Below are 15,288 nucleotides of genomic sequence, written 5' to 3'. Positions count from 1 at the left end.
TGCTATGAAGTTGAAGTCAAAGAGGGCAACAATGTCCTTCCAAAAATCATCCTTTCATCTTCCTCAACTGAAAAATAATTCTTTAGCGGATAGATCATAAATTTAAGTGGGTTTTTCTTATTTCCTTATAAACTTAATTTAAATACTCTAATTATAGAAATTTCACTCATATTTTTTCAAGAATTATTACTCAGCATTAATTAAAAGTGATCAGATAATAGAATATTTGTCAGCCATTGAAGTCACCATCATCTATTGCATCCTAGGAGATTAGTGGTCATCTTGACTTTTTTCCTGACCCTGGACTTTGGCAGTTTAGGAAGAGAAAGTGAGGCTGAAGTCTTTGAGTATCATTGTTCATTTAAATCCAATTCATGTGAAAGTCAAGGATGAATAACAAACATATGCTGATTATAGGCAAAGAAAGTAAATGCTAGTTGATTGATTAGTATCTATTTATTCAGCTGCAAGAAAAAAAAAAGCTGGTGATTTAATAATCTGGTTAAATTGTATGATAGAAGAAAAATGACAATTATTTTAGCTACCTTATTTAAAAAATCTATTTTAGTAGAAAGATTTTGGCTTCTGAATTAGCAAAAATTTACTGAATCTGTATTTCTCCTCTCCCCCCAATTTTTAAAATAGTTTGAGATCAAAACAAAGGCTTAATGGGGATTTGATAATTATAACCAAAATAATGTCAGTTAATTTAAGTTTATAGAATTTCTGGTCAGAGGATCTCAGTCAATTCCAGTTATGTATTTTAAACAAAAAAAATCTAGATACACTTTTTTGTGTATGTCTGTTTGTATATTTGCTTCCTCTAAGAATGAATTTCTCTTTTTTTTATTAAAGCATTTTATTCTCAAAACATATGCAAGAATAATTTTCAACACTGACCCTTGCATAGCCTTGTGTTCCAAATTTTCCCTTCCTTCCCCCCCACCCTCTCCCTAGATGGCAAGCAATCCAATCTGTGTTATACATGTTAAATATATATATGTATATACATATACATATATATGTAAACATAGTGATACAATTATCTTGCTGCATAAGAAAAATCAAATTAAAAACAAAAATGAATAATGAATAAAAATGAATAAGAAAACAAAATGCCAAGTAAACAACAATGAAAAGACGGAGAATGTTATATTGTGATCCACGTTCAGTTCCCACAGTCCTCTCCTTGGGTATAGATGGCTCTTTTCATCACAAGATCATGGAAAGTGGCCTCACTCATTTCATTGCTGGAAAGAGTCACGTTCATCACTACTGATCAACATATGATATTGTTGTTGGCATGTACAAGGATCTCCTGGTTCTACTCATTTCATTTAGCATCAGTTCATGTTAAGTCTCTCCAAGCATCTCTAAAATCATCTAGTTTCTCTTGTAAACATTTCAAATACCCAATATGTATTTATTTTCAAAATAAATAATATATAATATATGTACATTAGAATATTGAATTGAAGTTAAAAAACTGGATTAGGGAAGCTAGATGTTACAGTGAATTAGCCTAGTGTTGGGGTCAAAAGCACCTATGTTTAAATCTACCCTCAGACACTTTCTAGCTGTGTGACCCTGGCAAATCATTTTAGCCAAATTGCCAGAAAAAGAAAAGAAAAAAAGAAAAAGAAAAAAAAAGTTGAATTATAGGTTTTCAAAGTCAGTGAAAACATTTATTATAAGTTATGCCATCCAATATAAATATTCAAAATGTTAAGCTGTGTCTTTTTCTCAAGGCTTTAAGGCAGGGATATATTTACTTATGTAATAGGGGAATATCATAAGTAATATTAAGTATTTAATATAGGATTAATGATTCAAAGATAAGATTGCAGCATATGCCTTTTCCATTGTAAGCCAAATTGAACACTAATTTACTAAAAAATATTCCAGGGATCTGAAAGATTTAACCCAATTCCCAAATATCTATTTAACTGAGGGACTAATTTATTCATTAATAAAACATGATTATCTTTGTTTGGTACCAACTGCATCCAAGTATTAGTCATTTTTGAAAATAATTTAACCTTTTCCATATACTATAATATTTGGAACTGTATGATCTTCTATGGAGATAGAATATATATATATATACATATATATATATATATATATATGTATATATATATATATATGAATATCCCTATGGCTTGTATTTTTTTTATTTAGAATTTAGTTTAAATGACATTTAATTACAATTCTAAAGAAAAAGGAATCTGCCTTCATGTGGCAAACCTGTATTCAAACATTTTAAAATAATATTTTGATATGTTTGTATCCTTTTAAAATTAATGTGTGCTAAGAGTAAGTGTGTTGCAAGACACATTAGGAAATTTGATGATTAGTAAAACTAAAAAAACTATAGCCAGATTTTTAAAATATAATGCATAATGGAGCAATCTATCTTTAAAGTTTGACTTTTGTTAAAAAAAAAAAAAAGCAAAAACAAACCAAAATAAGAAACACCCCTACATTGTATGCACATGACCTTTAGACCAAGAGAATTTATTATTATTAGCAATTAGAGCATTACCAGGCAAAGGAAACAGAAAAGATATTAGAAACCCTCTAGTACAGTTTTCTTATTTAATAGATGAAAAATCTGTATCCTAGAGAGATCAAATAACTAGTCCATCATTATATGATCATGGATTGAGTGCTGGGAAAAAAGTCTGGACCATTTTGTCCAATTCCCTGACAGTCAAGGAGAATGTTATTAAACAACTTATGCAAATATATACACGTGTAATTAGCAAAATCTGGATTCCAATTCAGATTATTTGATGCCAGCCTGATTGTGTTTTTTTGTTTGTCTAATGCACTACCTCACTCATCAAGTAGTTGAGTTTGTAGAAGGCAGAACTTTGGAGAAATATACTTGAAACAAGATGTTAACTTAGTGGAATTGATAAGATAATGGCTCTCTAATTTACATATACTTAGTACTTAGCATGGTGATATAATAGTTCTACAACTGATGTAATTGTAATAGAGTGTTTTAAATGGGGAAAAAGTGAGACTCAGAAGTGAGACTGGCAGACTGGCAGACTGCTGGAAGAGACTGGGTCAGATTATGACAGACACAGACTGTGTAAGAGAAAATAAAGACTTTGGACGTTATTCTTGTCCATTCTCGTGGTGTCTATCCTGATGAGACCAAGGCCCTTCCAGAGGATCTCCAGAAAGCTAGCCTGGACATTACAGGTATTTCCTACAAGTTCCCTTGCTTCTAAATTTAGTGTTCCATTCCCTTCTCCCCAGAGTCATTCCTGCTGTCAATGAATATTTACCAAGATCATATATGAGGAGGATGATTGATGACATTTGAGCTGATCCCCCTGAAAAATGTATAACAGTATGTCAGTTAAATTTATATATCTTCTACATATGGTTTTCCCAATACGTATCCAATCCACATGTTTTTAAACATAAAATAGTAGCTTATATTTACATAGAACTTTAGGGTTTATAACTCCCATTCTACCAGTCGTTTGATATAAGTACTAAGGGTATATAATTTTATCAATTTTACAAATAAGGAAATGGAGGCTTGTTATGGGCCAGAACTCTGAAACAAGGATTCTTACAGGGCATTAAGTCAGTAGAATTGATGAGACAATGATTTAGCATGGTGCTCTAAATTCAATATGATTGATTTAATCTTACAACAAATAATGGTTTCCTAGTTATATAATGATTGTTTTATACTTAGTGTAGAGGATATAAGCCAAGCTCTCTGAGCCAAGAAGAGAGATTCATTTACACCTTCAGTCAGGCTCTCCTTGAGGACTGACAGAGCTTGGATTCAGAGCTAGGGAAGACAAGTGGACTGGAGGCTAAAGACAAGCCCTTGGACTCAGATTCATTCATCCCATCTCACACCACCTTGATGGCAGACCTCCTTCATTTCTTTTTTTTTTTTTTTTCTTTTAGAATTTCTTTGTTTTTTTTTTTCTATTTTTTTTTAATTTAATAGCCTTTTATTTACAGGATATATACATGGGTAACTTTACAGCATTAACAATTGCCAAACCTCTGGTTCCAATTTTTCATTTCTTACCCCCCCACCCCCTCCCCTAGATGGTAGGATGACGAGTAGATGTTAAATATATTAAAATATAAATTAGATACACAATAAGTATACATGACCAAAAGGTAATTTTGCTGTACAAAGAGAATCAGACTCTGAAATATTGTACAATTAGCTTCTGAAGGAAATCAAAATGCAGGTGTGCATAAATATAGGGATTGGGAATTCAATGTAATGGATTTTAGTCATCTCCCAGAGTTCTTTTTCTGGGCATAGCTAGTTCAGTTCATTACTGCTCCATTAGAAATGATTTGGTTGATCTCGTTGCTGAGGATGGCCTGGTCCATCAGAACTGGTCATCATATAGTATTTTGTTGAAGTATATAATGATCTCCTGGTCCTGCTCATTTCACTCAGCATCAGTTAGTTGTAAGTCTCTCAGGCCTTTCTGAAATTATCCTGTTGGTCATTTCTTACAAAACAGTAATATTCCATAATATTCATATACCACAATTTATTCAGCCATTCTCAACTGATGGACATCCATTCAGTTTCAGTTTTAGCCACTACGAAAGGGCTGCCACAAACATTAAGTGCACATACAGGTCCCTTTGCCTTCTTTATAATCTCTTTGGGATATAATCCAGTAGTAACAATGCTGGATCAAAGGGTATGCACAGTTTGATAACTTTTTGAGCATAGTTCAAACTACTCTCCAAAATGGTTGGATTCATTCACAACTCCACCAACAATGCATCAATGTCCCAGTTTTTCCCGCATCCCCTCCAACAATCATCATTATTTTCCTGTCATCTTAGCCAATCTGACAGGTGTGTAATGTATCTTAGAGTTGTCTTAATTTGCATTTTCTCTGATTAATAATGACTTGGAGCATCTTTTCATATGACTAGAAATAGTTTCAATTTCTTCATCTGAGAATTGTCTGTTCATATCCTTTGACCATTTTCAATTGGAGAATGGCTGATTTTTATAAATTAGAGTTAATTCTCTATATATTTTGGAAATGAGGCCTTTATCAGAACCTTTGACTGTAAAAATATTTTCCCAGTTTATTGCTTCCCTTCTAATTTGTCTGTATTAGTTTTGTTTGTACAAAAACTTTTCAGTTTGGTATAATCGAAATTTTCTATTTTGTGATCAGTAATGATCTCTAGTTCTGCTTTGGTCATAAAGACCTTCCCCTTCTACAGGTCTGAGAGGTAAACTATCCTGTTTTCCTCTAATTTATTAATAATTTCATTCTTTATGCCTAGGTCATGAAACCATTTTATCTTATCTTGGTGTACGGTGTTAAGTATGGATCAATGCCTAGTTTCTGCCATATTAGTTTCCAATTTTCCCAGCAATTTTTATCAAACAGTAAGTTCTTATCCCAAAGCTGGGATCTTTGGGTTTTGAAAAGTTGGTATATTTTGTTGACTGTTTTATCCCTTGAACCTAATCTATTCCACTGATCAACTAATCTATTCCTTGAATACCAAATAGTTTTGGTAACTGCTGCTCTATAATATAATTTTAGATCTGGTACAGCTAAAACCTTCATTTGATTTTTTCATTAATTCCTTGAAATTCTTGACCTTTTGTTTTCCATATGAACTTTGTTGTTATTTTTCTAGGTCATTAAAATAGTTTTTGGGAGTCTGATTGGTATAGCGCTAAATAAATGGATTAGTTTAGGAAATATTGTCATCTTTATTATATTTGCTCGCCCTATCCAAGAGCATTTAATATTTTTCAATTGGTTAGATCAGACTTAATTTGTGTGAAAAGTGGTCTGCAATTTTGCTCATAAAGTTTCTGATTTTCCCTTGGCAGATAGATTCCTAAATATTTTATATTATCAGTAGTAACTTTAAATGGAATTTCTCTTTGTAACTCTGACTGTTGGATTTTGTTAGTGATATATAAGAATGCTGATGACGTATGTGGGTTTATTTTATAACCAGCAACTTTGCTAGTTGTGGATTATTTCTAATAATTTTTTAGCAGAATCTCTGGGGTTCTCTAAGTATACCATCCATGTCATCGACGCAGTGATAATTTGGCTTCCTCATTTGCCTATTCTTATTCCTTTAATCTCTTTCTCAGCTCTTATTGCTATAGCTAGCATTTCTAATACAAAATTAAATAACGGTGATGTGGGCAACCTTGTTTCCTCCAGATCTTATTAGGAATGGTTGCAGTTTGTCTCCATTACATATGATGCTTACTGATGGTTTTAAATAGATGCTGATTATTTTAAGGAAAAGTCCATTTATTCCTATCTCTCAAGTGTTTTAATAGGAATGGATGTTGGATTTTATCAAATGCTTTTTCTGCATCTACTGAGGATGATCATATGGTTTTTTTAATTTGGTTATTAACATGGCCAATTATATTGATAGTTTTCCTAATATTGAACCAGCCCTGCATTCCTGGTATAAATCCTACTTGATCATAGTGTATTATCTTGGAGATAATTTTCTGTAGTCTTTTTGCTAATATCTTATTTAAGATTTTAGCATCAATATTCATTAGGGAGATTGGTCTATAATTTTCTTTATAGACTTTATAGACACAGACATGTCTGTGTCATAGAAGGAATTTGGTAGGACTCCTTCATTCCCTATTTTATCAAATAATTTATATAGCATTGGGGCCAATTGTTTTTTAAATGTTTGGTAAAATTCACATGTAAATCCATCTGGTCCTGGGGATTTTTTCTTAGGGAGTTGTTTAATTGCCTGTTCTATTTCTTTTCTAAGTGGGACTATTCAAAATTTCTTCCTCCACTTTAGTCTGGAAGTCTATATTTTTTGGAGGTAGTCATCCATTTCACTTAGGTTATCAAATTTATTGGCATAAAGTTGAGCAACATAACTCATTATTTCTCTAATTTCCTCTTCATTGGTGGAAAGTTCTCCCTTTTCATTTTTAAGACTACTAATTTCATTTTCTTCCCTCCTTTTCTAATCAGATTTACCAAGGCATCTATTTTATTGGCTTTTCATAGAACCAACTCTTAGTTTTATTAATTAGTTCAATAGTTTTTTACTTTCAATATTTTTAATTTCTCCTTTTAATTTTAAATTTCCAATTTAGTATTTGATTGGGGTCTTTAATTTGGTCTTTTTTAGTTTTTTTAGTTGCAAGAATTCATTAATCTTTTCTTTCTCTGTTTTATTCAAGTAAGCCTCTAAGGATATAAAATTCCCCTTATTACCGCTTTGGCTGCATCCCCAAATTTTGGTATGATGTCTCATCATTGTCATTATCTTAGTGAAATTATTAATTGTATCTATAATTTGCTGCTTACAATCATTCTTTAGATGAGATTGTTTAGTTTCAAATTACTTTTGGTCTATTTCCCCTAATTTTTTGTTGAATGTAGTTTTTATTTGCATCATGATCTGAAGAAAGCATTTACTATTTCTGCTTTCTTGCATTTAATTTTGAGGTCTTTATGTCCTAATGGATGGTCAATTTTAGTAGGTTCCATGAACTGCTGGAAGAAAGTTATTCCTTTCTATCTCCATTCAATTTTCTCCAAGATCCAACATCCTAATTTTCTAATATTCTATTTACTTCTTTTAATTTCTTTCTTATTTGTTTTGTGGTTTGATTTTGTCTAATTCTAGGGAGTGCAAGGTTGGATCTCCTACTATTACAGTTTTGTTGTCTATTTCTTCTTGCAACTCTCTTAACTTCTCCTTTAGGAAGTTGGATGCCATACCACTTGGTGCATATAGTTTAATATTGATATTGCTTCGTTGTTTATGCTGCCCTTTGGCAGGATGTGTTTCCTTCCTTATCTCTTTTAATTAGATCAATTTTACTTTTGCTTGATCTGAGATAAGGATGGCTTCAACTTTTGACTTCACCTGAAGCATAATAGATTTTGCTCAGCCTTTTACCTTACTCTATATGTATCTCCTGCTTTAAATGTGTTTCTTGTAAACAACATATTGTAGGGTTCTGACTTTTGATCCAGTCTACTATCTGCCTCCTCTTTATGGAATTCATCCCATTCACATTTCGGTTAAATTACTAAATCTGTATTTCCTACCATCCTAATAACCCCAGATTGTGCTTTCTTATCTTCCTCCCCAACCCCTCTTCCCCTTTTAAACTTATGTATCCCTCTTGTATCATGATGCTTACACTCTTTATAATCCCTCCCTCCTCCGCTTTGAGTCTTTCCCCATTCCTTCCCTTATTACTATTTTTCTTTTCCCTTTTCCTCTCCCCAGTTTTTAATGAGGCGAAAGAGAATTTTCTCTAAAACAAATGTCAATTATTTTTTCTTTGAGCCAACTCTGATGAGTAAGATTCACCATGTTCCTCCCCTCTCTAAATTCCCTCAGATATGATAAGTTTCCTTAGCCTCTTTGTGGGATGTGGTTTCCCTCTTTTTATCCCTCCTTCCCACCTTATTCTGCCATCATCCCTTTTCCATATCTACTTCCCTTTTCTATGTTATATCAGTACAATCAAATTTTACATGTATTCTTTTTGTATATCCACAACAAATACAATTCTCAAAGAGTTATTTTTACCTTTTCTGCATCTCTTGAGTTCCATGCTTCGGAGATCAAATTTTTGTTTAGTTCTGGTTTTTCTTCAGAAACAAATGGAATTCATTTGTTTCATTAAATGTCCATCTTCTTCCCTGGAAGAAAATGCTCAGTTTAGCTGGGTAGTTTATTCTTGGCTGCATCTCAAGGTCTTTTGCCTTTCAGAATATCATATTCCAGGCCCTTCTTTCCTTTAATGTAGAGGCAGCTAGATCTTGGGTGATCCTTATTGTGGCACCTCGGTATTTAAATGGTATTTTTTTGGCTGCTTGTAAAATTTTTTCCTTAATCTCATAGTTTTGAAATTTTACAATATTCCTTGAGTTTTATTTTAGGGTTTCTTTCAGAAGGTGTTCGATGAATTCTTTCAATGCCTATTTTACCTTCTGATTCTATTACATCTGGCAGTTCTCTTTGATGATTTCTTGTAAAATAGTATCTAGGCTCTTTTTTTCATCATTGTTTTCAGAAAGTCCAATAATCCTCAGATTATCTCTCCTAGAACTATTTTCCAAGTCTGTCGTTTTTGCAAGTAGATAATTCATGGTTCTTTCCAGCTTGTCATTTTTTTGTTTTTGCTTGACTGATTCTTGCTGCCTCAATGAATCATTAGTTTCTATTTGTTCAGTTCTAATTTTTAAAGAATTATTTTCTTCATTAGCTTTTTTACTTCTTTCTGTATATGTCCAATTGAGTTTTTGAATTATTGTTTTGGTCTGTGGAATTTTTTCATTTCACTAATTTTTTTTTAGTGGTTGTTTTCTTTTCAATTCACATCCTACTTTCTTGCGTGTTCTTTGTCTTTTTCCAATTCACAGATCCTACTTTCTTGCCAGTTCTTTGTCTTTTCCAATTCACAAATCCTACTTTGCAGTGAATTATTTATATTTTCCAATTCACAATTGTTACTTTCCTGAGATTTTTTACTTTTTCCAATTGGTATTTCAGGAAGTTGTTGCTCTCTTTTAAGGCTTCTCTTTCCTTTCCCCATTGATCTTCTAACTCTCTTTTGAGACTATTAATGGTCTCTTCTTGAGGAGCATCATGTAAAGGAGGACAGTCTGATCCTTTTTGCTGTTTGAGGTCTCTTCAGGTTTGCTGACCTGCTCTTTTTCTGCATAGAAGCTGTAGATCGTTCTTTTCATCTTTTTATTCATGTTTTAAAGCCTTTAGGGTAGGTCTTCTAGGCAAGGGGATTACCAGCTTCCTCTGCAGAGCAGGGAAAGATGTAAACCGATTTCTGGCTCAGAGGTTTGGGGTGCTCTGGTGAGAGTTTTTCCCTTCCCCAACAGGAAGTGGATTCAGCACTGGCCGAGCTATCAAACTGCTTAGTAGGGCTGGAGGTGGGTTAGCGGTGCCCCTGGCTAGAGACTAAGGGGTGAAAGTGTCACTGCCCCAGGCCAGAGCCTCTTGTGGGACTGTGAGTATTAGCAGCTGACTGCAGACCACCCGAACTCTGCCCCAGTGTCTCTGCCCAATGCAAATCGGCCCTGGAAAAGCTCTATGGCCCCAAGCCGAGCTCCCCACTGAGCAGATTGGAGGCTAACCAGGGCTGCGTCCTCCTGCTGTGCAGGATCACAACTGCCCCAAGGAAAAGCCCCATACTGTGGGTTGGGGCTGCGAGCTTGTGCTGAGATCTGTGCTTTCACTTTCGGTTTGAGGCTCTCCTCAGAACCTAATTTCTCTCCCCGTCTGTGATGATCTCCCCCCTGGCCCCGGAAGCAACCGTTTTTGGCGAGACTGCAGATCTTCTTCGGCCGGTGAGTTGTTCTACTTCTTATCTTTACGAATTGTAGCAGTCAAGACTATTTTTGAGGCTCAATATAATAGTGATAAAGAGGGTAAGAGAAGAGCTTAGAAAGTCGCGTGTGTCTTCTCCGCCATCTTGGCTGTGCCCCCCAGACCTCCTTCATTTCTGCACTGAAACCAAGACTCCAGAAGACCTTTAAGAAAGCTTACCAGGCCCCAGGAAAAGAAACAAGACTTTGAAGGAGACAATAAAGGATTTGGACTTTAACCTTTGGCTACTCTTGTGGTGATTACTCTACTGAAAAGAAGGCTGTCCTCAAGACCACCAGAAAACCAAATTAAGAACATTACAGAGGCTTGGAGATATTAATTTGTCCATAATCACATGGTCTATAAATGCCTCAGGAAAAATTTGGTCATAGATGTCCTGACTCCAAATCCTTTATCCTTTAAGAACTATTCCTTAAACTGTTATGTCATGTGCATTATATTCATGCTTGTTTTAATAATTTGATTATATAAAATTATTTTTTGATGGGACAACAGTATTCATGTATAGCTTTTCTGAAGAATGATTCTACATTACTATTTGTGGTAGAAAATATCTCTATTACATTTACACAATTGCATGTTTTTAGATCCTTGGAAACATCTAGATGATTAATTGTGCTTGCCAGTTTTCAACTGCTAATTTTATATCATGTACACATATCCTTAAAATGCATATTTCTATAATAATAAATAAAAAGAAACAAAGTCTGGGAGAAATCCCATTTTCCTTTAAATGTAATAGGATTATTCTCCACCTCCTGGATTGTCTCTCAATTGTGTTGTCACCTTTTGTAAACAAGATGTAATACATTAAATAACAAGTTTATTTTAATAGGTATGACTTATGTGTGTAAATCAAGGATTTGAACCAAGGCACCAATATCTGTCTGGTAGGTTTGCTTCCTCTCTGAAGTGATCATCAAATTTATTGACTTGATCTTCCAAGTCTTTTGCTCATTTTCAGAGTGACCCATTTTTTCTCCCAGTCTATATTCAAATATAAACACCAATCATCTTGCTAACTTTTCTTCCTGCTAAATTAAGTTTCCCTACACCAATATTTCCACAGCTTGGCTGATGTACAGTTGTACTTCAAAGTGCTAGACATTATTCTATGCCCTCTGCCATACTCCATCCTCTCAAATGTATTTGCCTTATTTTTTGAAGGAAGGGGGTAGTTATTTACGAATCTCCTCTTATTAAGGAAATTCAAGCAATACATAAAACAAAGAAAAATATACAAAGAAAAAGTCCCAAATAGTTCACCTATTTACATCATTTAAGTTTTTTTTTTCCCTAAATGACTTCCATTTAGGAAGATAAAAATACTGATTACAGAAAAACTTTCTCTAAAAGTGTAATAGATTCCTGCAACTCCAATGAAAATGGATTCATTTTCAGTACTATACTGTATATTCTGAATATATCTCCAAGAATCTTCTTAAAAAAAAAAAAAACAACAATAATTATTTGGCTCTGAAACTAATAATTAACTGAAAAGAGAAACAGTTTCCAAGAGTTCATCTTCCTTTCTACCTTGTATTAACTGATACACAGGCACACACACACACACACACACACACACACACACACACAAAGACTTTTCTGCTATTTGTCAGTTTTTCACAAAAATGCTTCAGACTTATGTTGTGAGTGAATTTTGGCTATGATCATTTAGAATTTGATTGAATTTTATAGGGTAGTTTTTAATTGACTTAATGTTAAATTCAGTGAAAACACAACAAGATTTATGTAGTGTAGTGTTCCTACAATAATTAATTGAATGTAATGTTCTAAGTTGGACAAGAAAAATGTACCATAAGAAAACAAATAAATCTAATAATAGAAGCAAATATATCTGTGTTCCATAGGGCAACCTCAATTTCATTCTACTCATGCATTGTAGAAAATATTTGGGATCAAAACACTGAAAAAAAAACCTCATTATCTGATACAAATAAGTATTTTTTAGCCATTTAAAGGGGAATAAAACAATAGCACTGCTTTACAGTAACAGATAATACAGCAGCTGCTGAATCTGTATTTTAAGTCTCTTATTTAAATTTTTCTATACATATCAATAGAAGTTAGCATTTCCTATAATACTTCTCCATAAAATGCATTCAAAATAGGTTCATCTACTCTGATAGCAATTATCAAGGTATTTCCTTGTTAAAAAAATGATTAAAAACCATTTAATGTAATGAATATACTAGGCTTTAGTGGTTACAGCTGTTACACTACTGATTCTCAAGTTTATTGCAGTGACAGAATCCTTTATAGCAACCAAAATTTCTTTGCAATACCAGAAACATATACAACATTTTAAAAGTTATTTTTAAATGACTACAAAAATAAGGGGTACCATAGTGTCTGAGGATGGATGCACAAAACGGTTTCCTTACTGGCACCCGGAAAAAAAGCTATACTTACCTTGTATCAGCTGAAATTGTGAGTTTAGAATGCTAAAATATTAAAAGCTCTTGTTAATCATCCATGAGGGGACAAATCAGTGTGGTGAAGGAATCCACATTCTTCACCAGTAGCAGTAAAATGTTGTTGAACAATTGCTTCTAACAAACAGATAAGTTGAAGGATCCTAGAAGTAATAAAATGCCCCAAATTCTAGTCTTATTTCTAGAGTAGCCCCAATAGCCATCATATAGGAAAGTAACTACTATAGAGAATGGTCATCTATCTTTACCACCTAGCAACTAATTGCCAATCATAGCAACAGACAAGCCAGATTAGCAAAAATACTGAAAGACAGAAAGTAGAGTACACCAGACAAATTTTTTAGTAAATTAATTTTAGTACTTTTTAATTTTTTTCCGAACACATACATAGTTTGGAACATTCATCCTTGAAAAATCCTATGTTCCAAAATTTTTCTTTCCCTCTTTCCTTACAGCCCTCCCCAGGACAGCCAACTGTCCATTGATGAGATTCAAAATGGAGATACCTACTGCTAAATTCTACTTTATCACATGGTTTTAACAAAAAGTAAGCAAATAACAACCACAAAAAAGTGAAAAACCTATGTTGTGATCCACATTCAGTCTCCATAGTTCTGTTTCTGGTTCTCTCTATCACAAGTTTATTGGAATTGTCCTAAATCACCTCACTGTTGAAAAGAGCCACGTGTATCAGAATTGATTGTCACTTAATTTTATGCTGTTATTTACAATGTTTTCTTGGTTCTATTCACTTTACTTAGCATCAGTTCATGAAAGTCTCTACAAGCCTTTCTGAAATCATCCTGCTGATTGTTTCTTATACAACAATAATATACCATAACATCCATATACCATAACTTATTCAGCCATTTCCCAGCTGATGGGTATTCACTCAGTTTTCAGTTTCTTGCCACAGTGAAAAGAACTGATATATTTTTTGCACATGTTGATTCTTTTCACTATTTTATGATCTCTTTTAGAGAAACTACTGGATCAAAGGGTATGTACAGTTTGATAGTCCTTTGGGTATATTTCTAAATTGCTCTCCAGAATGGTTGAATGAATTCACAACTATACCAACACTTATTGGTGTTCCAGCTTTCCCATATTCCCTCCAACATTTATCGTTATCTTTTCCTGTACAATCTGAAAGTTCTGAAACATTATCTCAGTTTTCTTAATTTTTTATGCCTTGATTATTAAAGTTTCAAATCAATTATCCTTTAAGTATTTATTTAAGTATCCTTTAAGTATTAAGTATCCTTAAGTATTTTAATACATAATCATTGTTTCATCTCAGTTTATGTGAGAGAGTTAAGTTATAAATTATGCCCAAAGTCATTTGAAAGAAATTTATATATGAAATGATAGGAATACAGTCTCTGAAACAAAACAGATATTTTTACACACTGCTTAGTTTTTTTCTAAATCTTTGAGCTTTTTTGATGATCTTTATTTCTAGTTATTGCATTGTTCAAAAACACTCAGCTACCCTTCTCCAAATTGTATTTGAGTCACTGAACCTTCTAGAGTCTTTAAAAGCAATTTAAATACTGTGACATGAAAATGAAACACATTTCCTCCTTGAACCGACATTCATTTTGAAATTCTTTACACAGAGAATACTATTAAAACTGTAGGGGGCAAATAGTTCCATGTAAATTGGTATATTTATAATATACAATTTCATTCATTTTCTTGTCGACCTCATTCCCTAGATATTTATTCATTTACACTTGAATAAAGTCTTAATTTGCTTCTTATAAAGAATTTACCCCCAGCCAGAAGGTCAAAGAATAGTTTCACTTTTGACTTTTGAAATCATGGGAAAAGAAACAAAAAGATTCATTTTTTTGTTGTTCCCTCAGAAGATAAATAGTGCGTGGATTTGGGAAATGATAAAATAAAAAACCGTTGAAATTTACTGAGTCCATTTATCCAAACAATCTTTACTCCCTTGAAAAGATTTAATTTTCTTCAGAATATCAGTGAAAAATAGTTTTGGAGACATTCAAGATCCCTGTGGAGGGCTACAAAAAGGAGAGGCAAAATAAAATTAACACAGAACTTGGTGTCACTTGCCTGGACAATGCCAAGAATGATTATATTAGGAAAGTAAATCAACCTTTCACTACATGAAAACTTTTAACATTTATTGGTATAGCACAGTTAGAAAGTTGCATTATAAACTTCAACATCAAATGATTGTCCGGAATGAAGATGGGTTCTTTTTACTCCTGAATCCAAGGTATCAACTCATCTTCTTCATATGTTTTCATTTAGCAAAAATATGTTAGAGATTGTACCAAAAATAAAATGCATTCCATGTGGATTACTTAATATTTCTGTGTTTATTTCACAGAAGAGAGAAGAATTAGATGGACAGTATTAAGGTCATTGTGAATATATAATCTCT

Source organism: Sarcophilus harrisii, chromosome 5, assembly GCF_902635505.1.
Source record: "Sarcophilus harrisii chromosome 5, mSarHar1.11, whole genome shotgun sequence".
Taxonomy (NCBI): Eukaryota; Metazoa; Chordata; class Mammalia; order Dasyuromorphia; family Dasyuridae; genus Sarcophilus; species Sarcophilus harrisii.
The sequence above is the reverse complement of the archived record's forward strand: the minus strand, read 5'-3'. Positions refer to the sequence as shown.